General features: G+C 39.4%; 1 protein-coding gene and 1 pseudogene across 6 annotated transcripts in view; both read right to left on the bottom strand.

Annotated features, from left to right (window-relative positions):
* The window catches only part of SIK3 (SIK family kinase 3), a 233,161-nt gene that overhangs the window by 196,940 nt on the left and 10,355 nt on the right, over window positions 1-25,866 (bottom strand). The window lies entirely within an intron of this gene.
* On the bottom strand, window positions 18,587-18,668 carry LOC118713819 (annotated as a pseudogene).

Consider the following 25,866-nt stretch of genomic DNA (forward strand, 5'->3'; position numbering starts at 1 on the left):
TAACATACTACAAAATGGCAAGTGCTATTACAGAGGTATCTAAGAGATGCTTTGAGACTAAAAGCAGCAGGTAAATATTTATGAAGTACTTAGTATGTACAGGCCATAATCAAAGCATTTTTCCTATATTAATTCACTTAATCCTCACACTAAAACCAGTATTATCCACTATGACAGATTAGAAAATGGAGGCACAGATAGGTTAAACAAGTTTTATCCCACGTCTACAGCTATGGTATTAATCAAGGCAATCTAGCTCCAAACTCTGGGATTTTTAACTACATATTATATGGCCTCCTAAGGAATTAATGCAGCCTGGAAAGATGATTAAGGCTACAGAGAGAAGAAAGTAGATAATATATTTGGACTAGAACTGAAAGATGACCAGGGATTTACCAGACAGACAAGGCATTCGGGGTGAAGAGCTGGGTGTTAATTTGCAGAGAGTGACTGAGGAGGCAGCACTCTAAACAAAAAAATGGCAGGAGCAGCATTAACAGGAAAGGGACAAAGGCATGAGTGACTGTGCAAGCAGAGAATAGTCAGTAGTCTAACCCACGTACAAGGTAGACTCCTAAGTCCCAGGCACAAGAGATGAGGCCATGAAGAGAAGGCTGTGCTGCTACGGGCTGCAGGCTTTATAATTTAGGTAGCAGGGACACATCAGAGGCATTTACCACTGAGTGATCTGAGCAGACCTCTTCCATAAAGACAAATCTGAATGAAAAGTGAAAGGTGGCCCCAAGGCCAGGAGATCTATTAGGAAGTTTTACAATAATTCTGTCAAGAAATTATGAGGAATATGATGCAAATAGCTGCTTATGAAGTAAAATCAACAGTATTTAGTGGTGAATTGCATGTGTAGGGCAAAGAAGAGAAAACAGACCAGAAAAGCTAATTGTGAGTCGCTTGTTCTAGGTGAAACAGGGCAAAAGGAGAATCAATTTTAAGAGAAATAAAAATAATATCCCTATGTTTATTGAGCTATTACTATAAAACCGCATTATGCCAAAAACTTTTACAAGATCTAGTTTAATATTAATAAGGTAAGTTCTATTATCACCCTTTTAAGAATGGAGAAATTGGGGCTTAAAGAAAATAAGCAGTTAAGGCCACAGTCACTAGGCACTGAAGCAACAGAAACAGCCCTCAGATAGAAGTCTGCAAATGTAATCTCTGACAGACAGCTGAGCATCTTGGTGTAGACTTCAGGAAAGCTGGAAGACCTTGAGATACAGTTATAATACCAACACAATTATACTTTTAGTACTATTCCTAGTACTAGTATTCATTAAGTACTTAATGTAAATGGGACGCAATTCAAATATTTTACATGCATTATTTCATCTAATCCACACAATCCTGAGGAAGGAACCACTATTCTCACTCTTTTTCCAAAGAGAAAGAGAGAGGGAGACAGAGAGAGAAGCATCAGTGACAAGAATCATTAATCAGCTGCCTTCTACATGCCCCTACTGGGGACCGAGCCCAAAACTCTGGCATGTGCCCAGACCAGGAATAGAACTGTGACGTCCTGGCTCATAGGCCGACACTCAACAACTGAGCCTCACCAGCCAGGCTATTTTCACTCTTACACTCATTTTTCTTACAAAATGCATATATTATTTTAGATTATAGAAGTAAACAGGTACAGGGGTTAACTGTGAAATAAACAGAGGCACCTATTCTTTCAGCCAAGCGGATGTGATGTTTGGAGCAGAGGGGACGAAGGCTGAGGAAGAGCACACCGAAAGCTCCCATCTCCTCCATTAAGGGAAGGGAGACTAATGTATTTTGTCACAGCCTACCACTCACCCGGACTCGGTTCTACACACTGACAATCAAAAATTAACCAGACAGGTGTGATCTCTGACCTCAAGAAATCTGGGCAGGTGAACATTAACCAGAAATTACACAATGAAAATTACCATTACAGTACAGCACAGCAATTTGGAACTTGACAGCCTGGGTTCAAATCTCAACCCTGGTACCAAATGGCTGAGTGGCTTCGCTTCAGTTCCCTCATTTATAAAACAGGTTCCATTGGTTTACCCACCTGTCCAACCCACAGGCTGCTCTGAGGACAAAAAGCGTTTGTATGCATAAATCACACAGAACAGTGCCTAGCACACAATAACCACTCAGATATTTGCTGTTGCTGTTACTCTCGTTACTATTCATTATTTCATGAGGAATCCAATCTATCTTCAGGCAAATGGAAAGTCAGCAAAAGCTTCTTTGGAGAAAGTGACATATAGATTAAGTCCCAAAGATGAATATTAATTAAACACCAAAGAGAAAAAGCATCTGGCAGAGGGACGAGCATAACCAAAGACCTATGCTAAGAATAAGCTTGACTTATAAAGGATCTGAAAAAAGGCCAGTGAGGCTCTGAAACCAAAGAGGAGGCTGGAAAACAGGGCATGTTAAACTTTATGAATTACCTGAATAATAACATAAGGGATTTGTCAGTTGGGTGTGTTTTTGTCAGTTGGGGTTTGGGGTTTTCTGTAATAAGAGAGATGAACCTGAGTTTATCAAAAATGGGTAAATATTTAGAAAGAACAATCATTCTGCTGATGGAGAAAATAAATCAACTATAGACAAGTAAGAAAACTACTGAAGAGTAAAACACACAGGCAAAGGAAGAAGTCATGAGTTAGTAATAGAATCAGTGATTCACTCATTTCCTCAGGCCTAGAGCAGAACATAGAAGATGGACAGTATTTAAACCACAGGTGGAGACTGCAGGGCACTGGGAGACAAGAACGAAGGTGCAGGGCACTGAGGAGACTCTGACTCAGTGACAGGGACTAACCTCAGTGTCCGCAGGGCACACATAAAGTGAGGCCAGGGAGGATGTCACAGACCTGAAGGCAGGGAAGATCTAAGGTGAGGTCTGAGAATAACCTGAGCAAACAGCAAGACAGAAAGCTGTTCAGAGAGCAAAATTTCCAAATGTATGATTTCAGAGGTAGAAGTCACACGGTAGGTAATGTGTTTTTAAGTATCTGAATTAAAACAGAAATGCCTTGCTAAAAACAAATCTTAACCTATTTATTCATTTAGCCAAATATTGTTCAAGGACGTCCCTGACTTTCCTGACTAAAACTCTTAGGCAAATAAAGGAGGAAATTTTCTTGACTTGATTATTTGTCACAACTGGAGAGCATCATGGTAACAGTAAAAATTACTGAACCAAAAACTGAAACAAAGTATTTGCAAAGCATGTATCTAATGAAGGATTGGTATCCAAAATATACATGGAACTCTTAAAACTCAAGAAGAAAACAAAAAGACCCAATTTTTAAATGGGCAAAAGATCTCGTGTCACCAAAGAAGCCGCACAGAGAGCAAACAAGCACATGGAAAGAATCTCAGCATCATGTCTTTAGGGAATTGCAAACTAAGCCAAGATACCACGCTATATCCCCACTAGAAGAGCAAACGTCCAAAACGCTGACAACAGCAATGCTGACAAAAACGTGGAACAGGAACTCGCATTCATTGGCTGGTGGAAATGCAAAATGGCACAACCACTATGGAAGACAGTTTGACAATTTCTTATGAAACTAAACATACTCTTAACATACGATAGAGCACTTGTGCTTCTATATTTACCCACATGAGCTGAAAATTTAGATCTACACAAATATCTACACCAGGATGTTTACAGCAGCTTTATTCATGACTGTCAAAACTTGGAAGCAATCAAAATGTCCTTCAACAGATGAGTGGATAAATAAAACGGGCACATCCAGACTACAGAATATTATTCAGTTACAAAAAAAAAATGAGCCCCGCCGAAATCAGTTTGGCTCAGTGGATAGAGCGTCGGTCTGCGGACTGAAAGGTCCCAGGTTCAAATCCGGTCAAGGGCATGTACATTGGTTGCGGGCACATCCCCGGTAGGGGGTGTGCAAGAGGCAGCTGGTCGATGTTTCTCTCTTATCAACGTTTCTAGCTCTCTATCTCTCTCCCTTCCTCCTCTCTGTAAAATATCAATAATATATATATATATATATATATATATATATATATATATATATATATATTTTTTTTTTTTTTTTTTTTTTTTTTTTTTTTTTTTAATGAGCCCTGGCCAGGTAGCTCAAGTGGTTAGAGCATCATCCCCATACACCAAGGTTGTGGGTTTGATCTTCAATCAGGCACATACAAGAAGCATGAATACATAAATAAGTGGGACAACAAATCGATGTTTCTCTTTCTCTCTAAAAATCCAATAAATTAAAAAATAAAATAAAAATAAATAAAACGTATGAACTGTTTTTTGGGGGGGTTTTTTCTTTTAAAAAATGAGCTATCAAGCCACAAAAAGACTAGGAGAAACTTTAAATACATATTGCTAAGTGAAAGAAGTCAACCTGGAAAGACAACATACTGTATATTTCCAACTATATGACATTCTGGAAGAGGTAAAATTATGGAGACAATAAAATGGACCATATTTGCCCTAACTGGTTTGGCTCAGTGGCTAGAGCATTGACCTTTGGACTCAAGGGTCCCAGGTTCGAGTCCAGTCGAGGGCATGTACCTTGGTTGCAGGCATATCAGTAGGGAGTGTGCAAAAGACAGCTTATCAATGTTTCTCTCTCATCAATGTTTCTTACTCTATCCTTCTCCCTTTCTCTTTGTAAAAAATCAATAAAATGTATTTTTTTAAATGGTCCATATTTGATAGGGTTTGGGGGAGGGAGGAGATTAATAAGTAGAGTATGGGAAGTTTCTAAGGCAGCAAAACTATTATATGAGATCCTATAATGGTATATACATGACATTCTGCATTTTTCCAAACCAATATAACTGTACAATATAAAATGTGGACCCCAATGTGAACCATGGATTTAATTAATAATCATGTATCAATATGCAAGATGTTGCCGAAACTGGTTTGGCTCAGTGGACAGAGCATCAGCCTGTGGATTGAAAGGTCCCAGGTTCGATTCCGGTCAGGGGCATGTACCTTGGTTGGGGGCACGTCCCCAGTGGGGGGTGTACAGGAGGCAGCTGATTGATGTTTCTCTCTCATCGATGTTTCTAACTCTCTATCCTTCTCACTTCCTCTCTGTAAAAAATCTATAAAATATGTATATTTTTTTAAATATGTTACTATTCAGGGAAAATTGGGATGGGGGAGTAAGGAGGTATATGAGAATAATCTATACTTTCTGATAAACTTTTCTGTAAACCTAAAACTGCTCCAAAAAATAAAGCACATTAATTTAAAACAAAAACTAAAGGCATCACTATTTAATGTCCTCTATTGGGAGGAAAGATAAAGATTAAGTTGCAAACTCTTGCTTTCCTACTTACTGGATGTGTCACTATGGACAAAGTATAAACTTTGCTAAGTCTCAATTTCCTCCCTTGTAAATTGGGGATAAAAATCATTGTGGGGTTAAGAAGATTAAATGAGCTCAGACATGTAAAGTACTCAGAAAAGTCACTAGAACAAATTCAGTATTCAATAAATATTCATCCCTGTGATTTAAAGGTCTGTAAGCCTATAAATCAACAAGACCTGGGCTTGTCAGAAATGCAAACTCTCAGAACCAACTACAGAATCTGCATTTTTATAAGACCCCCCTAGATAATTTCTTGTATATAAAGTTGAGAAGCATTGTATCAGGTGCTATTATCGACAAAGCTACTCTTCAACATTGTCACTAAAAAAGGAGCATAAATACTGGGAGAATCCAAATTATTATTTGCTGATAATTATAACAGTATGCTTTTAGAAAGAGACTGATCAATTGTAATAGTTAATGAAATTTTGAAACATACTCTAAAGTGACAATAATTAAAACATGTAGAACAAGTACAAATAAATACACTTTATTAAGAAGTATATGTTAACAAGACCATTTCAAATAAGTAGGTAAATGATAAAAACTATTAGGACAAATGGCTACCAAATTTTTTTTAAATCAGACCCTTATCTCACATTATACTGAAAATACATTGCAAGTGGATTAAAAACCAAAATATTTTAAAAATTTACAAAGTATTAGAAGAAAATATTAAATGTTTTTAATGTTTTGGTGAGGACCAATCTTTCTAAGCATACCATAAAAAAACAGAAGTCATATTGGAATAATTTTAAAGAAAAAACAAACCTCTTATAGGACAAAAGTTAAAAACTAAGACAAATGATAAGTGGAGAAACAATATTTATACTATATGTAACAAATGATTAACACAACATGATGTTTTTAAAGGTCTTTTACATGAATAAGAAGACAAAGTAGATTTATATACTCAAGATGCAGAGACTGAGTTCCAAAAGCTGAAGTTGAACAAAATAACATAAATCCCCCAAAATCTACCTGCAAAGATTTGCATGTGCACAGAAAAACGTAAGGAAGAACATATACCAAACTGTTAAAGAGACTTTCATTTTTTTTCCTATAAACTTCTATATGAACTGAACTGTTCACAATGAACATGCTTTTTTTTTTTTTACTTAATTATAAAAAAAAATTTTTTTAATTAAATTTTACTGGGGTGACATTGGTCAACATGAATATAGAGGTTTCATGTGTGGATTTCTAAGATCTGTATATAGCACGATGTGCCCACCACCCAATGTCAAGTAAGTCTTCTCCTGTCACCTCATTTAGGAACTTCTCTCCCCACCCCCAACCCCGACAACCACCACACTGCTGTTTGTGTTCAGAAGTTTCAGTTTTATATTCCACACGAGTGAAATCATATGGTTCTTAGCTTTTTCTGACTGACTTATTACACTTAGCATGATGTTCTCAAGGGTCATGCATGCTATTGCAAATGGCACTATTTCACCCTTTCATGTGGCTGAGTAGTATTCCACTGTGTATGTGGACCACATCTTCTTTATCCAGTCCTCCATGCCCGGGCACTTTGGCTGCTTCCATGCCCTGGCCACTGTGAATAGTGCTGCAATGAACATAGGGGAATGTTCATTGTGAATACATGATTTCGAGTTTTCGGGTACATACCCAGGAGAGGGATTGCTGGGTTATATGGTAGCTCAGTTCTTAATTTTTTGAGGAATCACTAGACTGCTTTCCATTGTGCTGCACCGGTCTGCATAATCACCACCAGAGAATGAGGGCTCCCTTTTTCCCACAGCCTCTCCAACACTTGTTGCTTGTCTGGTTGATTATGGCCCCTCTACAGGTGTGAGGTGGCATCTCACTGTAGTTTTGATTTGCATTTTCCTAACTGCCAGTGAGGTGGAACACCTTTTCATGTGTCTATTGGCTGTTTGTATGCTTTCTTGGGAGAGGTGTGTTTTCAGGTCCTCTGATCACTTTCTGATTGGATTATTTGTTTTATATATTTTGAAAATTAAACCTTTGTCAGAGCTACGTTTTGCAAATATCTCCCACCTGGTTAGCTGCCTGTATATTTTGTTGTCCATTTCTTTTGCTGTGCAGAAGCTCTTCAGTTTTATATAGTCCCATTCATTTATTTTTGCCTTTACCTCCTTTGCCTTTGGGGTCAAGTCTATAAAATGTTCTCTACAACCAAGGTCCATATGTTTGATGCCTATATTTTCTTCTATGTAACTTATTGCTTTGGGTCTTATATTTTAGTCTTTGATCCATTTTGAGTTAATTTTTGAACACGGAGACAAACTGTAATCCAGTTTCATTCATTTGCATGTAGCTTTCCAGTTTTCCCAGCACCATTAATTGAAGAGACTACCTTTAGTCCACTGTGTGTTTCTGGCACCTTTGTCAAAAATTATCTGTCCATATACATGTGGTTTTATAGCTGGGCTCTCTATTCTGTTCCATTGATCAGTGTGCCTGTTTGTCTGCCAATACCATGCTGTTTTGATTATTGTAGCTCTATAGTACAATTTGAAGTCAGGTAGCATGATACTTCCAGCTTCGTTCTTTTTTTTTTTTTTTTTTTTTTTTAGGATTACTTTGGCTATTCTGGGTCTTTTATGGTTTCATACAGATCTGATGATTTCTCATTCTAGTTCTTTAAGAAATCACATTGGGATTTTTATGGGAATTGCATTAAATCTGTATATTGCTTAGGGTAATAAGCATTTTATAAAATAAAACATCCATTTATGATTAAAACACTCAATAAAATAGTAATAGAAGGAAAGTACCTCAACATAATAAGACCATATATGATAAACCCTCAGCCAGTATTATACTCAATGGTCAAAAACTGAAAGCTTTTTCCTCTAAGATCAGGAACAAGACAAGGATTCCACTCTCACCACTCTTATTCAACACTAGAGGCCCAATGCACGAAATTCATGCATGGGGAGTCTGTAGGCCTGGCTGATGATCAGGGCCCATCTGCAGGCCAATCTGCTAGACGACCTGCAGGGTGATGGGGGTTGGGGGCAGGATCCTGCTGGCACCTACCCTGGCTGGCCTGGGGCCTGCAGATTGAGGGCAGCTCCTGCGTTGAGAGTCTACCCCCTGGTGGTCAGTGCACATCACAGCGACCAGTCATTTCACAGTCATTCTGCTGTTTGGTCAATTTGCATATTAGGCTTTTATTATATAGGATAGTCCTGGAAGTCCTAGCCAGAGAAATGAGGCAAGAGAAAGAAACAAAGAGCATCCAAATAGGGAAGGAAGAAGTCAAACTGTCACTTTTTCCAGATGACATGATGCTGTATATAGAAAACACCTAAAGACGCCACCAAAAACTACTAGAAACAATCAACAAATACAGTCAAGGTGCAAGATACAAAATCTATGTGCAAAAATCAATTGCCTTTCTGTATACTGGCAATAAAACTTCAGAAAAAGAAATAGAAAAAAACAATTCCTTTTGCAATAGCAACCAAAATAATAAAATACCTAGGGATAAAGTTAACAAAGAATGTGAAAGACCTATATACTGAAAATTACAAAGCATTATTAAAAGAGGTTGAAAAAGACACAACAAAATGGAAAAATATCTTGTGTTCATGGATTGGAAGAATCAACATAGTTAAAAAAATTTTTTTGAATTATAGTTTTACCTTAAATGGCTATAATTTTCAATAAGAATCATAAGCTTCATGGTTTTCCCAACATTTAACCTCAAAATCTTGACATTTGGAAAATATATCCTCACATTATCAAAATTCTCCTAAGAATTCTTTAAGTAAAAATTTGCCAACTTTTGTCTTCCTCAAATGGGCCACTATATTCAGTTTCTAGCGATCCTCTGTTCAAAGGCAGTTTCAACCTTATTTCAAATATAAAATGTCTAAACCAGACAAGAAATTGAGCAAAACTATACAAAATATTTAAAATGGAACCCACATGAACAAAATACGCCTATCAGTAACAGACAGCAACTTTGGAATAGGCACTGCAAAGTAATTCCATACTCACTGGTTTCAATTCTGAATCATTTCTGGGTCACTAAGCTGGGGAAAAAATGTCACCACTGAATAAACACAAGCTTCAGCCCCCAAATCACTAAATGTGGAAAAAGTACATGCCCTCAAGAAGACTGCCAATGGAGGCTTTTTCCAAAAAAGTGGTTCAGAAACACAGCAAAAACCTTGTATAGGGATCATGTTAATTCCCTCAATCTCTTTGGAAACTACTGGAAATAAATGACTAAAAAGTAAAACAAAGAGAGAAGATATTTTTTAAATTTTATATATCGCAAGCACATAAAGTACTCAAGTTAGAAGATTAAATTATTTTGCTCTGGATGAATTGGAAATTAGCTTTCTTGTTTCTTATAATGCACATAGAAACTTTCAGCTGCTAAAATGTATTATGTGATTACTTGGAGAGTTTTTTATTACTTAAACTTAACAACATGCATTATATGTAGATTTACCTAATACTAATTTATCATTACTTCATTAGACCCGAATTTATTTTTATGCTAAAAACTGCCAGTTGTTGGCATAAACACACACACCCCTTTCCTTAAAACTGCAACTCAAAAAACTTTAAGCTAAAATAATCAGTGCCCAGAACCAAGATGGCAGCACAGGTAAACGCTGGTACTAGCCGCCTCCCAAAACCACAACTAAAGTACAGAATCACCACTCAGAGCTACCTAAATGCTGGCTGAATGAAGTCCTCCAGCTAGGAGAGTAAAGCAGCAGCACACTGAGATTGGTAGGAGGAGCGGAGGCGCAAACTGGTCTGGTCCAGCACCCTCATAGGCCATTTGTTTTTTAATCCAGAGGGAGATCATCTCTGTGGAGGCCACCCGTTAGGAGCAAGGGGTCCCAGCCCCACACCAGACCCCTGCCCCCACCCAGGCTCCCAGAGCTGGGAAGAGAAGTCCCCATAACTTCACTTTGGGCTCTGAAAACTGGCGGGTATGGTGGTTGAGGGACAAGGAGGCTGCTGGAGACCCAGGTGTTCCTCTTAAAGGGTCAGTGTACAAACTTATTTGGACTTGCTTCCTCTGAGCTCCAGAACCAGGAGGCACTGGGAAACCTAGACACAAACAGGAGGAACTGTACTGTTTGGCATTGGTGCAGGAACTCGGGGGCAGTGTTCTATCAGACAAGGGTGGTAGGGGTCACTGTTTCTATACCAAGACCTCCCCTGGCCCAGGGCTGATAGGCAACTATATCTGGGTCCCCATCACCTTGTAACCACTGTTTGCTCTGCCCTGCTGATTCCCTGAGACCCCACCCAATCTATCTACATCCCCACCCAAGATGTTTAAAGCAGCTTTTCTATATGAATGGCCTGTCCTGACTTAGGCTTCAGACTTTGCTAAAATCTCTCAAGCAAGCTGCAGCAAAGTCAGCATGCCCCAAACCTATCATTAAAAGGACAAGACCCAGCACTATCACCAGCCTGCCTTGATTCACAGCTGGATCTCAACTGGGCACTTCTAAACCCAATACAATTAGGAGAAATCTGTTTCATACCACACCAGATTACAACTCTACACATCCACAAGGGACACACTCCGGAGCAGACTCAGTGAACACCAAGCCCCAATGAAGCAAGTCCTGCTCCACAGGGGCGTCTCCTGCACAGCAGCTCTTCCACTGTAGTCACAGCTGGTCCTCATAGGCAGTTGGCCTGGAAGTCAATTCCTCCCAGTGATGCCAAAAGCAATCAAGTCTCGACTACAACAGGACTGTGCACAGTGCCCAGCTCAGGTGACTGGGGAGGCTGAACCACAGGCCCTATAGACACTTACTACACAAAGTCACTCTACCACCTCAAGGAGACATAGCAGCTCTACCCAATACATGGAAACACACACAGGGAAGCAGCCAAAATGTGGAGACAAAGAAACATGTCACAAATGAAAGAAATGGAATAAAGCAAACTACTGGATATAGAGTTCATAACCACATTTATAAGGTTATTCTAGAATCTTCTAGAAACCTCCAGGGGACTTAGTAGGACTTTTAATAATCTTAGTGAGAAGGACCAAAAAAAAAAATTTTTTTTAAATGAAAAAGAACCAGTCTGAAATTAAACATACATTGATTGAAATAAAGAATAATATACAGGGATTCAATAGTAGAGTAGAGGATTCTGAGAAACAAATCAATGATGTGAAATATGAGGAAGCAAAAAAACACCCAACAAGAGCAAAAAGAAAAAAGAATCCAAAAATATTAAGGAGCCTCTGGGACAACTTCAAGCGTACCACCATCCCCATTAAAGGGTGCCAAAAGGAGGAGAGAGAGAGCAAGATATTGAAAACCTATTTGAAGAAACAATGACCGAAAACTTCCTCTACCTGGTGAAAAAAATAGACTTATAAGTCCAGGAAACAGGCTCCCAAACAAGAAGAAACAAAGAGGACCATACCAAGACACATCATAATTAAAATGCCAAGGATTAGCTGAAACCGATTTGGCTCAGTGGTAGAGCGTCAGTTTGCAAACTGAAAGGTCCCAGGTTGTCAGGGGAATGTACACTGGTTGCAGGCACATCCCTGGTAGGGGGTGTGCAAGAGGCAGCTGGTCGATGTTTCTCTCTCATCGACATTTCTAGCTCTCTACCTCTCTCCTTTCCTCTCTGTAAAAAATCAATAAAATATATATATCTTTAAATCTTTTTTTTTTAAATGCCAAGGATTAAAGACAAAGAGAGAATTTTAAAAGCAGCCAGAGAAAAGCAATTAGTTACCTACAAGGGAATGCCCATACAATTGTCTGCTGATTTCCCAACAGAAACTATGCTGGCCAGAGGGAGTGGCAAGAAATATGCAAAGTGATGAATAGCAAGGACCTACAACCAAGATTACTCTACCCAGCGAAGTTATCATTCAGAATTGAAGGTCAGATAAAGAGCTTCACAGACAAGATAAAGTAGAGGGGAGAAAAGGGGGCGAGGGGATTTGGACATCTGTAATACTCTCAACAATAAAGATTTTTTAAAATAATCAGGACCCATGTCTCAGAAGATGTAATCATAACTCAAATGAAATCATACATTAAAGAGGTAATTCCCCCACAAAGGAAAGAAGAGATTCATTACCTGATATCATACAACAGGCACAGAATCTTGATTTCTAGAGCACAGATGCTCAAAACCACTAAGCATGGCAGCATCCTCAGCTCAAGTTAAATTCAGCTGCCAAAATACTTGCAACTAAAACCAACTGTCGGACTTATTGTAGTTTCTGTTTTTCAAGAGGTAAACGATCTCTCTGGCCTGATTTACCAATAAAGATGTCAGTAAAAAGAAATTATCAGGAGGTGAGCATACCGAGGTTTTAAGTTCCTAATGAAATCCCTTATCTTAAAAAAGGAAGACAAATCATATTAGTAATGTTAAAAACTGTCCACCACCCCATGTGTCATATTCAGAAAAAAAAAATTGTTCTTCAGATAGACTGATAACTTTTTAATTTGCCAATTAGCATAATATCATTAAAATCTAGGGAAAATGGGCTTGTAAGAGTTCACAGAAAGCCAAAACCGGTTTGGCTCAGTGGATACAGCGTCAGTCTGCGGACTGAAAGGTCCCAGGTTCGATTCCGGTTGTGGGCACATCCCCAGTAGAGGGTGTGCAGGAGGCAGCTGATTGATGTTTCTCTCTGATTGATGTTTCTAACTATCTCTCTCCCTTCATCTCTGTAAAAATAAAAAAATCAATTAAAAAAAAATATATATATATATATATATATATATATATTTTTTTTTTTTTAAAGAATTCACAGAGAGATTAGTCAAGAGTAAACAGGCTCAATATTAAGGTCAAAACCCCTTCTCTCTTTATAATATTGGAGACATTCCTGTGTTGACACTTCAGCTTATTCTCAAGTATAATTTGCCAGTAACTACTAAAAAATTTTTAAAACAACTTAGAGTGCTTATTTCATCCAATTTATAACATACTTCAACAAAGAAGCATCAAAAGTCATATAATCTATCTCAAATATATTTTAAATAAAAACAGCATATTATTTATCGCCTCCCGTTCTTAACTCCTTTTTCCATATTCTTTGAGATTTGCTGACTCTCAAGATTAGGTAATAAAGACTAGCTCACCATTCCTCCAATTCATGTACAAGGCATTTTACCTTCATTGCTAGTTTCCCATCTGCCCATAGCTCACATTTCTTTTCTACTGAGAAGCACTGCCACAAGTTAGGATTAACAATACAATTTAGCCTGTTATCTTATCAGACTTTAGACTTTGCAATTATTGGCTGCTAGTCAGATCTTGATTTTCAATTCTTAGACCTAAAGTAGTCCCTTCTGAAAAAGACACCTTAATAAAACAACTTCAACTTAAGTTCTTTCTACAAAAAAGGCAGAGTAATTAGTAACCAAATGGCTCATAAATTGAGTTCTCTTAAAACACAAAATATTAAAGTTAAGTAATATATCTGAACTGTATTTAACTTTTAATTACTAAAAATAATGTGCTAGAAAATGTTTAGGAATGGATCCCATGGAAAATAGTTTGTCTCTAGTGATCCTTACCCAACGTAAAAATGGAATGTGACTTGACTTCTTGCCCTGCTGATAAATCCCAAGCTACTTTAGTACATTGGAAAGAACATGAAGACTAAATTTTGAATTTTAACAATGCGCTATTTAAAACAATAAAAAGGAAAAGCACTAAATAATACATATCATTAATTAAGAAAATAAAGTTTCATTTTATAGCAAATCAACCTATTAATTTGCAAATAATCCATGAAGACAAATTTTAAATCTATAATAGAAACTGAAATATGCCATAAGATAAAATATTCTATATAAAGGAGTTTAACAAAATTTATGTGTGACCATTATAAATAGCTATTTTCACCCAAATCAAGCACCTTTCTTCAATATCCTCACATTTTTAAAAATCTTAGTCCCTGAACTAAGATTTTTTTTATTCCAATCAATCTAAAAGAAACTATGTTTCCTTCCATGATCTCATGCTATCAAGTGACTAGAGCTAATTTTTCCTTCTAGTTAAACTTTGACTTGCTATTTATGTGCCTATGTGCTATGCATTTCACACTCAATGCTATTTCTAAACTCTTGAAACTTATTATCTTCAGGGTTCTAATGCAAGCCTGTAGAAGTGCCCTCTGAGCTATAACATTTCTTGCCTCCAGGGCTGGCCAGAGATCCGTTCCAATTCTAACTTTCTGGACCAAAGACTGAGTTCTGCCTCTTAATCACGCAAGATTCACCTCAGGATCCAAGCAAATCACTCATGTGAATCTCAACAAATCTGAATCTCAATCATGTAGACCCTTCCCATCTTTAGAGAAGAGTAAATTATGTTAATTTCCTCCAATCCAGAAAAGTATCCCTTCAGATACCTTGGAAAAAAACTCTTTCACAGGGTAAGTAAAATTTACCAAAGCAACATTCTCCCCAACCTGCATTTAAATGTGCTTTTTAAATCTGACTTTAAACATACATGACTTTAATCATGCTGGAATGACATAACAGGACCTAAAACACAGGTCAAAACAAGGGCTACCTCCATTCTTGTTCTCTGATGGCAAGCAGGTTATTTTTGGACCAACCCTATGAAGTAGTACTTTGTTGACTATGAACTTCATCCTCTGAATATTCCTTTCACATTCAACCTTGGTTCTTGCTTTTTGGCACAAAGCTTCAAAACCTCAATGGAATTCATAATGAAATGCTGGGTTTCTTTAGTTCAAAAAGGTCAAGCCTACAAAAGCTTTCTAATTGAGAAATCTCTTCAATAAAAGAATATAGAAACTTGCTGACTCATTTTACCGATTCTCTTTTTCCAACAAGTATTTGCTTTCTTTGGAGCAAATCCTCAAACACAAAAGTCAACCACCTAGCAAAACTCAAATACAGTCAGGTGTTTTGCAAGCACAGTAAATCTCAAGAGTAACTAGTAATCAACTTGAGATAACATCTACTAAGAGGCTGCTAATTAGCGTGCTGCCTAAAAAAATCTCTCAGTTAAGACTAGCTTTGAGAAAAAGAAAGGATACAACTAAAAGGAAAGTAAACCCATTTTCCACCAACAGAAAACCTGCAAAATGAAGAATTACGTTAAGTCAACTAGTCCTGCCACACAAAACCCCCCTACCCAGGGTTATTTTCAGTGGTTAATTCCAGGGTGGAGACGAAGGGTCCCAAACAAGCCCTTTGGAGTACTTTTCTACTTTAATCCTTCTAAAATCCATGGTTGAGCTTATTAAGGAAAAGTCTAGAAGAGCTTGACAAAACTGTTGCTTTCTCTTTTTCAAAATGAATAATCATCTGAAAATTGAAAGCACTCTAATGTCAACTGAAAAGCAAGCAAGCATTTTATCACAACAGGACTGTCTTGCTTCAGTCTGTTCCCCTGATAGTAAATTTCTCTAATTTAAACTTCTCTCATTCTCACAAGACCCTAAAGTTAGTTCCTGCATAAGAAAGACATGACAGAAAACCTAAGAAAATGCTCTATTTCAAATATAAGAACTTCTTATGTTTTACAGAGAAAGAGAAAGAAAATATTTAGCAAACTTCACTCAGTCATATCCAATGAACGAGCTAGCACTGCATGCCACAGAAAGCAACATGTCACACCGGTGAGAAGTCAAGGTCACTAGGCTGAAGTCCCACATCACTATTAGGTAGTATCTCTTCCACCATCTGCTTTGATATCAGCTGGGTGCCAACACAACTTCTTTTTTTCTTCTTTAATAAACACAAGTACATAATGTTTATCTAATATTCCAATTTATTACTAGTTAACCCCTCGATGGAGACAATTTAAAAACAAACAATTCAGGTGTCACTGAAATGGGAACCAGGATTCTTACTATTAACAAGAACAGACTGACTTTAGGGGAAGAGGCAGGAGAAGGTGTCAGTGCCTGGGACTATGAAATGGTAATGTCATCACTAATTCCAAACCTGTGGGAGAGGGGACAGTAAGCCTATCAAAACAAATAGACAGACAAAAACCTATCCACCAGCCACTGGGGCAAATCCCCAAACTTCTTGAACAAAGAGGACAGGGGAGAGACAGAGACCACACCATGATGTTTACTTAATATTAAGAGGCTTAATACTAAAACTTTAGTATTCTCAAGTTCCATAAGTTGCAATCCCCTTGGTTGAATTCTTTTCCCTTAATTTAAATTAGTACAAAAAAACCTAGATGCTCAAAATTTCCAAATTCAAAGTTGACAGGAAAAAATTAAATCCTGTTTTGCATTTTTATCAAAATCTTCCAGCAAAGGAAAAGACTACAAAGTTTTGCTTAAATGAAGCTATTAGAGCTACAGCCACTGTTGGAGGGGGCTGTCTAGCTTCTCCTCCCATCCTTCCTCCTCCCTCCCACTGACACTGACCATGGAAGAGTCAGGTTCTCAGGGAAAAGTCATGGGAGAAGGGGATGGACATGGACATGGAGGAGGGGCAGACAGGGAATGCCCCCACCCTCACCAGGCCACACTGATTGGTGTGATGAGCCTCCAACTCAGTTCTCTGAAGGGAAGAGTATAGGCTGAGGGAGGAGATGGAGAAAAGGAAGGCATACTCATTATCATACACCAGTAAACTAGGGGCCCGGTGCACGAATAGGGTCCCTAAGCCTGGCCAGCTGATTAATCAGAGCCAATCGGGGCCTTCCTTCCCCTGGCTGTTGGCTGCCAACCCCCAGTGGTCATCACGCATCCTAGCGAGCAGTGGAGCTCCTGGTAGGTCAAACACCTTGTCACTGAACTCCCAAAGGGACAATGTGCCTATGAGCCTTTTATTATATAGGATCATACTGTACTTGCACCAAAGCAAAATGACAGAAATATTTTGTGAGATGTTCTTTATACTATATCATTGCTGAAACAAGCAACTTTTAATAACTAGAAAAGTCAATTTTAAAAAAATTAAACGTTTCAATTCTTCTTGCTTTTCTTCTGATTCCCTAAGAGTTGTCTGGTATGTGGATGGGCTGGGCTCCAACACCCCTCTGGCCAGATCCATCAGAGTAAAGTTTATATGCAAAAGTAGGACTCCAGTCTCTAAGTGAAGTGCCTTAGCTTGTTTGTTTGAGGGGTGAGTTGGGTGGGAGTGGGGACAGAGCTAATACAAAGAAGGCGAAGGGTATTCAGAAAAGGCTCCAAATATGTCCCTTTACTTTGCCAAGATCAACTCAAAAGAACACAACTGTTTCATGATGCTGGACAGTACAGAATTCTGTATGTACTGCTAATACCAGCACCTGAGAGCGAAAGGGAGGAAGAGACAGAGTATGGGCTTAAAGAAACAAGGCTGTATATAAATACAGACTTTTAAAAATCAACACCACCTCTCTGACTGGCCTGATTACACTTGATCCTTCTATGTAATACAGTATCCCGCCCTGGAGACCAGAGGGCTTGGCACTATTGTGGTGGCCAAAGTGGAAGGGGCCTTAAGAAAGAAGGAAAGGGAATTGGGTTCATACCCTTGGGCTCTTCCTGCAAAGTCTCAGAAGGGGAGGTTGTTTCACCCAGATTTCTAGGCAGAGTCCACCAGCCCAACAGTATGCTTTCCAACGGGCTGTGCCTGAGGAAGGCCTACGGACAGTATAAAAAAGCAGCACACGAAAGGCTTCTATCAAGAGTGGCACCCACAGAGCAGCCTGATCGCTCTGCAGGCGGCATTGACATCGACAGATTCAGAAGCATCAAACTTGGGACAACAGGCATTTCTGAACTCCCTGTGATGGCCTCCCTTCCACATTCTTCTCTATCTTCCTCCTCATCTTCCCTCCACCTTTCCCTTACTCTCCTCTCAATTCCCCTAACCTCAGCTCCTCTAACTTAATAGGGCCCTGCCTCTATTTCTTCTGTCTTCATCCCTAGATTGCCCGGTGGTCTCTGGCTCACTGCCTCCCCACCCCTTCATCTTTAGTAGGCCAACAGGAAACGTCTTGCATTTCCTACAGACATATGCAACAGAGAGAGCCACCAGCCCCGGTTCCATCTTCACCACGCAGTTCACGCAGTTAGCACATGGCTGCTTGGGCAGCCGTAAAGCTCAGCGCTGGTCTTCACTTGCTTCATGTCAAGAAGAAACTCCTGCACAGAGTGGTGCTCCCACAGGACATCCATTCAGCACTGTCTGGAAGTCCATGGGGGAGGTGAACATCATAGTGGTCCTCAGCCCATCTCGGGTCACAGGTTCCCTGAAGGGCCAGCTGAAAGTAAGGACCACTTCCCGAATTTGCATGTCATCCTTGCTAATCTTCTCTGTATCGTTCCAATTTTATCCTTTTTTTAAATATGTTTTTATTGGGTTTTAGATAGAAAGAGATGGATTGGCTTCCTCCTATATGCCCCCCCACTTGGGATTGAGCCCAAAGTTGGGGCATGTGCACTGGCCAAGAATCCAGCAGGTAATTTCTTGGTGCATGGGATGATGCTCAACCACTCACCACCACCAGCCAGGCTGTATGGTTCCATTTTAGAACATGTGCTGCCGAAGCCGAGCTCCCATCACAATTTCTTGATGTCTTTTCTGCCACCTACCCTCCTTGTGTATTGTGCATTAAAACACTGTGAGAGCCGAAACCGATGTGGCTCAGTGGATAGAGCATCGTCCTGTGGACTGGAGGGTCCCAGGTTCGATTCCGGTCAGGGGCATGTACCTTGGTTGCGAGCACATCCCTAGTGGAGGGAGTGCAGGAGGAGCTGATCGCTGTTTCTCTCCCATCAATGTTTCTAACTTTCTAACCCTCTCTCTATCTCTTCCTCTCTGTAAAAAATCAATAAAATATATTTAATTTTTAAAAAAAGACTGTGAGAAAAATGTTGTTTGTCCAAGACTATAAAATGCGACATTTTAAAAAGACACTTAGAATGCTAGAACTAAGCTACATCATATCCTAGAAAAATTTGCCAGCAAGTCACACCTCAAAATCATTTCTACTTTGCAGGCTGACTCTCAGAATGAATTAAATGTTCAATCAGCAAGTTAGATGAGTGTTTTCTAAGGGATAGCAAGTTTTAACAAAGAAGATTACAAGGTTTCCCAAACTGGTATAAAAAACTTAAGAATGTTTGAGGCTAGCCTTCCAAATATACCTTAAATATATTTTAAAACTACAGCGATTAAAGCTGTACAGTAAAAGCAAGCAAAGCCAGTACAATCAATGAATTAAAAGAATTCAAAAATGTGTCCAACTATCTAGAGAATTTGCAGATAAAGTAGCTTCCTAAAGCAAGAGGAAAATGTGGATTATTCAATAAATTGTATTGGGTCAGCAAATGCAAGTGCTGGGGGGAAAAGATAGGTGCAGTCATTCAATAAATAAAGGACCTAACTTGAGGTAAGTACTGTGATAGACAATGAAAATAAGACAAAGAAAAAATTACATATTCCATTGTCCCGAAGGAGCTTCCAGTCAAGTGGGAAAAGAAAGCCATCGATCATCACTGAAACAAATGTAAAATTACAACTTAAATTCCATGACTGATCCCTTTCTCATATGGTTTAAACCAAAATGCATTCTACATGAAGCAAATATCTAAATTTAAAAACAAAACCATAAAAGTACTTCAAGAAAATATGGCTGAATGTTTTTATAAGATCAGAATGAGGAAGGAAAATGAGAAGCATAAAGTAAAACAAAAATCTGACTATATAAAGATGTTTACTATTTTTTAAAATACATAAAGTCAAAAGACAAACACAGAAACGTATCTGTAGAATTTTAAGGGGTAACTAACTTCCCTAATATTCAAAAAGTTGTTAATTATAAAAAGTACAATACAAAGTGAACAAAGGACACAGACAATTCCAAGACAAAACACAAACTGCCAACAAACTAATTTAATGATACTCAGTTCACTAATAAGTAACTGCAAACACAATGACATTTCCTTTTCCATGTGAGATTGACTCCCTTAGAGATGCTGGTTGCCAGTGTTGAAAAGAACAGAAAAAGTGGTCTTATACACTTTTGTGTGAATCAGCCTGCCCTTTCCTGGAGGGCAATTTTTCAACATTTTAAAATGTTAAGCACTTATCATAAAGTTTGATTCAAACAGTCTACTTTTAGTGAACTGTTATATTAATCTAGAGGCCCGGTGCATGGAAATTCATACACTGGAGGGGGAGTCCCTCAGCCTGGCCTGCCTTCTCACAGTCGGGGAGCCCTCAGGGATGGGAGGCGACCTGGCAATCAGGGGAAGGTAATGCCCCCATCACACCTCTGCTGGCAGTGCAAGCCTCAGCTGGCCCTGGTTACCTGAGCCCCAAACAGCCCTGGGTGGCTGGGCAGCCAACATCTGAGGCTTGCCTGTACCTCAGGCCGGCCCTAGGTAGCTGGGGGCTAAGTGCACTGGGGTATTTTAGAGGCAGGTACGTGGAGCAGCCAGACCTGCCTGGGAGTGGGCCTAGTCATGCTGTGCACCTGCCACCCTGGTGGGGCAGAGGGGACTGGGCACTGCCATCTTTGATGGCATGGCAGTCAATTAGCATATTCCCTCCTTATTGGCTGTGGATGCCATCATCTTTGTGAGGGTGTGATGGTCAATTAGCATATTCTCTATTTATAAGATAGGATTATTAGATAGGATTACTGAGAAAATAGAGAACTAGTTTCAAAATAAGATCTTAAATCTGTATATATCATAATAAAAAAGAATATGACTTTTGGAAAATTTACTATAGGTTGGACTAAGTAAAACTATAGTATTTTTAAAAAATTAAATCTGAGACTTAAGAGACTTTTGAGTGGTACATAGTTCAGCAGCAAATGGAATAGAAAAGAAACACTAGCACAAGTGTGCACATATAAATATGGGAAAACATTAACTGACATAATTTATAATTATAAAAACCTGGAAACAACTTTAAAATCTATCAATAGGATACTACTTACACAAATTATAGTGTATCCATAAGACGAAATACCCTACCTCATTAAAAAGATTGAGACTAGCCCTAACCAGTTTGACCAAGTGGACAGAGCATTGGCCCCAGACAGGAGGGATCCAGGTTCCATTCCAGCCAATGGCATGAACCTTGGTTGCAGGCACCTCCCTGCCCATGCCAGGGAACATGCAGGAGGCAATCAATTGATGTGTTCTCTCACATAGATATTTCTCTCTTTCTTTCCCTCTCTCTTCCACTCTCTCCAAAAATCAATGAAAAATACCTGCGGGTGAGGATCAAATTTAAAAAAAGACTGAGACTAGGGCAAATGTACATAGAAGAATGTTGGAGATATATTATTAAATTAAAAAACAAGTACTGTAACAAACTAGATCTGTAGTGTGTTCCTTTTTAATAAAAGAACATAAACACTTCATATGATATATATTTTTTAAAGTTTGATTACAGACACATGTATCAGGCAGATAGAACTGGCTGTGCATATATGGCTCTTAAATATATTCTTCTTGTTACTGACTCACAAGTCATTACTATAGTAAAGATTTTTTGCTTAAGTCCTAACCGGTTTGTGGTATCTTGGTTGCGAGCACATCCCCAGTAGGAGGTGTGCAGCAGGCAGCTGATCGATGTTTCTCTCTCATCAATGTTTCTAACTCTCTATCCCTCTCCCTTCCTCTCTGTAAAAAATCAATAAAATGTTTTGTTAAAAAGACTTTTTGCTTAAGTTATTAAAAGAATGAGGGAATCAAAATTTAAAATGTTTGTGCTGCAAACAAAACCATCACAAAAGTGAAAACTCTACCCAGAAAATAAAAAATATCTTTAAGTCATACATCTGATAAAGGAACTGTATTCAGAATATATAAAGAATTCTTATAACTCAGCAATAAAGACAAGTAATCCAACTAAAAAATGTGCCAAAAAAATCTAAACAAACACTTTCAAAGATCTACAAATGGTTAGTCAGCATATAAAAAGATGCTCAACACCATTCATCATTAGAGAAACGCAAATCAAAACCACAATGAGGCCCTAGCTGGTTTGGCTCAGTAGATACAGCATGAGCCTGTGGACTGAAGAGTCTGGGTTCTATTCCGATTAAGGGCACATGCCTAGGGTTGCGGGCTCAATACCCTATGTGAGGCATGCAGGCAACAGCTGATCAATGATTCTTTCTCATCATTGGTGTTTCTCTCTCTCCCTCTCCCTTCCTCCCTAAAAATCAATAAAAACATTTTTTTAAAATGAATATTTTTAAAAATAAACAATTTTTAAAAAACCAATGGAAAAAATATCCTAGTGTGAGGATTAACAACAACAACAACAACAACAAAAAATACTTATATACAAATGTTCCTAACAGCATTGTTCATAATAGCTAAAAAGTCTATAGATTCATGAGTGGATAAACAAATGAAATATATTATTCAGACAAAAAAAGGAATGTAATTCTAACATATGTTACAATACAGATGAACCTTGAACACATACGCTAAGTGTAAGAAGCCAGGCCATATATTTTATATTGTATGATTTCATTTAAATGTAAATTGTCCAGAATCGGGAAAACACATAAAGTCTTAATTGCTTAGGGCTAGGAAGGGAGGCTGGGAGATGGACAGTGACTGTTGGTGGGTATGCCATTGCTTTTAAGAGGAATGAAACTGTTCTAAAATCGGTCATGATGGCTGCACAACTCTGTGAACATACTGAAAAAGAGTTCATTGGGCAAACTGTATGGCAAATGAATCATCTGTCAATAAAGCCGATGTAAAAACATATAATAAAAAAACTTGAAGCTCCAAGAAGTTAAGTGATTTGCCCAAAGAAAACTGCCCATTTTTTTAAACTCTCAAAATAAAGTTGAAATTGGAAACCCGTTGGCCCGGCCCCCCCACCAATACTCAGTTCATTACTGCAGGCTGCCTCAGGCAGCTGATAGCCACATAGGTTCCCCAAAGAGTGGGAAAAGCAGAAAACAGTGGAACTAGTATAAGAAAGGAAGAGAAATTTAAGTAAAACAAACTGATATGTGATTTTCCAAAATTTAAGGTGACTCCCAAATGGACTCTTGGCCTAAAACATTAAACCACCATTGACATAAGACACTGACTAGTACAGCAGTGCCCTCTTTACTAAGCGCTCGATTAGAGCGGGCACTGGGTGCAGCTGCTGACTGAAAAGAAAAAGAACATGAGATCAGAGGGGCAGCAGGCTGAAATCACAGCCACCCTAACGCAAACATCAACGAGGCCAGTCAGTAACATGCTGCAGACATGCTATTGTTGAGGACTGTAGATCGACCCTCTAAGATCCAAAAGAATTATGCCAAGATTTAAGCACCTCCTAGAATTACTATGCACACACAAGGTATTTAGACATATATAATAAAAGAAAGGGGTGCCTCTGCAGCTGACTTGGACATAAAGATCATCTGCTGAAATACAGCTGCCCCATTAGACTAGAATAACAATGTCTCTGTTGATGAGAAACAGAAAGTAAGCCAAGAGCGTACAGTCACTAAGAACATTATTTTGAGAGTTTAAAAAAATGAACTACTAAAAAAGCGTATCTATTGTCAGAACACCACTTATGCAACATCAGAACATTTTGACAGAAGCAAAGGGCAACGGGAGGCAGACAGAAAAATCCTGCAAGTGCCCAACCTAATGCTGCTAAACACACAGCTCTGCTCCTGCCTTCCACAATAAAAACAAGTCTGTTCCTTGTGGCATGTGAATGAGATTTCATTTGCCAGAAACAGAAAACAACTTACTACATGAAAATGTCAACTTGTTCTCTGGAACACTACACAAGCAGTGAGCAGAAAAAAAACTTTTAAACAAGAGTTTGGGCTGTTTCCTTGTCAAATTTGTGACATCACTGGTCCTTTATCATTCAGTTCAGTTCATGTAAATTCTAACACAGTGGACAAAAATACCAACCTGAAGTATACACCACAAATAAAACATTATATAAAACTAGAGGCCCAGTGCACAAATTTTGTGCACAGGGTTGTGTGTCCCTCAGCCCAGCCGGCACCCTCTCCAATCTAGGACCCCTCAAAGGATGTCCGGCTGCCCATTTAGGCCCAATTTCAGTAGGGCCGGGCCTAAATGGACAGCCAGACATCCCTCTCACAATCCAGGACTGCTGGCTCCCAACCACTCGCCTACCTGTCTTCCTGATTACCCTAACCCAGGTGTCGGCAACCTGCGGCTCTGGAGCCGCATGCGGCTCTTTGTGTTAAGTGAAAAAATCCTTTTTCTGCACGATCCGGAATATAGCATTAAGGTAAGAAACAATATATGCAGTGTTATATTTGTTTTAAATGTCGCAATGGTTTTGCGGCTCCCAGGTCTTTTTTTTCCTTCGAAAACAGGTCCAAGTGGCTCTTTATGTCTTAAAGGTTGCTGACCCCTGCCCTAACCGCTTCTGCCTGGCAGCCTGATCACCCCCTAACCACTCCCATGCCAGCTTGATTGATGCCTAACTGCTCCCCTGCCAGCCTGATTGCCCCTAACTGCCACCCCTTTGTAAGCCTGGTCACCCCTAACTGCTTCTGCCTGCCAGCCTGATCATCCCCTAACCACTTTACTACCAGCCTGACTGCCCCTAACTACCCTCCCCTGCAGGCATGGTTCCCCCCTGCCTAACTGTTCTCTCCTATAGGCCTGCTCCCCCCGCCCCAACAGCCCTTCCCTGCAGGCCCAGTCACCCCCAACTTCCCTCCTCTGCCAGCCTGGTCACCCCTAACTTCCTTCCCCTGCAGGCTTAATCACCCCCAACTGCCCTCACTTGCAGGCTTGGTCCCTCCCAACTGCACTCCCCTGATGGCCATCTTGTGGTGGCCATCTTGTGGCGGCCATCTTGTGTCCACATGGGGGCAACCTTCTTGTGTGTCGGAGTGACGGTCAAATTGCATAATGCTCTTTTATTACATAGAATATTTTGTCCTCAGATTTCTAACAACTTTGGCTTATTATTTTAAATTAATTAGAAGCTATCCTAACCCATTTCCCCTCAACCAACCTGCCAAAATAGTCAATACTTTCCCTTCTCTGTATAAAACAACTGATGCCCCCAACATGCAAACTGGCCCCAATTAATAGCTTCTCTCTTATTCCTAAGCATTTCTGCTCCCACCCATTAAGCTGCATGCTGACCAAGAATTGTTTTTCCCCCAAACTATTTATACCGTTTGGTCTTGTTGTTATAGCTATATAATTTCATTAGACAGGTAAACCAGTAAGAGATCAGGAAGAACAGAAAGACATCTATTAGTCTATTTTAATAAAAGGCTAATATGCTAATTAGACAGGGAGACCTTCCAGACATCCTTCTGGACAAAGCCACGGTGGCGAGGCTGAGGCAGAGGCGGTTAGGGGCGAGCAGGCTAGCAGGAGTACCAGTTGGGGGTGAGCAGGTCGGCGGGGGGAGGGGGGGGCTTTGGGGGAGAACAGGCAGGCAGGGGGAGGTAGCTGGGGGCAAGCAGGCCAGTGGGGGATGGGGCAGTTGGGGGCGAGCAGGCCAGCTGGGGGGGGGGGGGCAGTTAAGGGTAATCAGACCGAAAATGGGGG

The sequence above is a fragment of the Pipistrellus kuhlii genome, unplaced genomic scaffold (genome assembly GCF_014108245.1).
Source record: "Pipistrellus kuhlii isolate mPipKuh1 unplaced genomic scaffold, mPipKuh1.p scaffold_m20_p_9, whole genome shotgun sequence".
Lineage (NCBI taxonomy): Eukaryota > Metazoa > Chordata > Mammalia > Chiroptera > Vespertilionidae > Pipistrellus > Pipistrellus kuhlii.